A 1,512-nucleotide genomic window follows, 5' to 3' on the forward strand; every position below is an offset into this window, starting at 1 on the left:
AGGCAGGCTACATGGGGGAAACATACCCCTGAGCCTCCAAATCAGCTGCAATGCCATCATCATTTTCTGAAACTAAGCTTTCTGTCTGCTGAGAGGGTTGAACAGCTGGCTGGCAGGAGTCTACAGGGTATATGCCAGAGCTAAGGAGGTATTTGGATATCCTACCCCAGCAGAGAACCAGAAAGAAACCTTGAATTGTGGTGGTCCAGGTGGGGGAAGAGTGCAAATTCATCATTGCTAACAACCAACAGCACACAAATTTTTTCTGTCTGGTTAATTGGCAAATTGGCCTGGGGTTATATACAGAACAGAGAAAAATCCAGGTGAGTGAAGAAACTGTCCCCATTAAGTCATTACACCTGGGAGCCCCTGAAGCTTGGGACAGTATAAACTGGAAGCAGGTACCCACACTAAGAAGGAGTTAAAAATCAAGTAAAAGATGGACAAGATGAGCAAGCAGAGAAAGTTACTAACCATAGAAAGCTTCTTGAGTGACAAGGAAAATCGAGGTGCGCCCTCAGAAAAGGATAGCAACATCAGGGCCCTTACATCTAAAGCTTCCAAGAAAAATATGATTTGGTCTCAGAACATAATCACTGAAAAAGGACTTCGAAGATACAGTTAGAGAAGTACAGGAAAAAATGGAAAGATAAATGAGGGTGATACAGGAAATTAATCAGAAAAAAAATCAACATTTTGAAAATCCAAATTGAAAAGGAGATAAAAAACTCTCTGGTGAAAAAAGCTGCCTAAGAATTAGGATTGAACAAATGGAAGCTAGTGACTTTTTGAGAAGCCAACACAAAATAAAGCAAATCCAAATGAATTAAAAAATGAAGGGCAGTGTTGTATGAAAGGAGAGAAGGTTAGCACTCCCCTTGATAAGGATGGAAGAGGTCCTAGTGGCCTTTACAACACATATATGGTTAAGGCATTGCCACCTACTCTGTGGCATCTAACCATGTTATAAAAAAATGAAGGGCAATGTGAAATATATTCTGGGGAAAACTGCTGACCTGGAAAATAGATCCAGGAGAGATAATTTGAAAATTATTGGTCTACCTGAAAACCATGATCAAAAAATGAGCTTAGACATCATCTTCCAAGAGATTGTCAGGAAAAATTGTCCTGATTTTCTAGAAATGAAAGGTAAAATTGAAATTGAAAGAATCCACTCATCACCTCCTGAAAGAAATCCCCAAAGGAAAACTTCCTTGAATATTATAGACAAATTCCGGAGCTCCCAGCTCAAAGGAGAAAATGTTGCAAGCAGCCAGAAAGAAACAATTCAAATGCTGTGGAGCCACAGCATGACAGCACAGAATCTAGCATCTTCTACATTAAAGCATCGGAGGGCATGGAATATGCTATTCTGGAGGGCAGAGGAACTATTATTACAACCAAGAATATGTATATAATCTTTCAGGGGGAAAAATGGAACTTCAATGAAATAGAGAACTTTCAAGTATTCATCATGAAAATACCTGAACTGAATAGAAACTCTTACTTTCA

At 39.3% G+C, this 1,512-nt stretch overlaps 1 non-coding gene across 1 annotated transcript; it reads left to right on the forward strand.

The window, feature by feature from the left end:
• Positions 1 to 843: 843 nt before the first annotated feature.
• Positions 844 to 968, forward strand: LOC122752413. The gene has a single exon (XR_006356158.1). It is a non-coding gene; the product is annotated as a U6atac minor spliceosomal RNA (small nuclear RNA).
• The last annotated feature ends 544 nt before the right edge of the window (positions 969 to 1,512 follow it).

This window comes from Dromiciops gliroides, chromosome 3 (assembly GCF_019393635.1).
Source record: "Dromiciops gliroides isolate mDroGli1 chromosome 3, mDroGli1.pri, whole genome shotgun sequence".
NCBI lineage: Eukaryota > Metazoa > Chordata > Mammalia > Microbiotheria > Microbiotheriidae > Dromiciops > Dromiciops gliroides.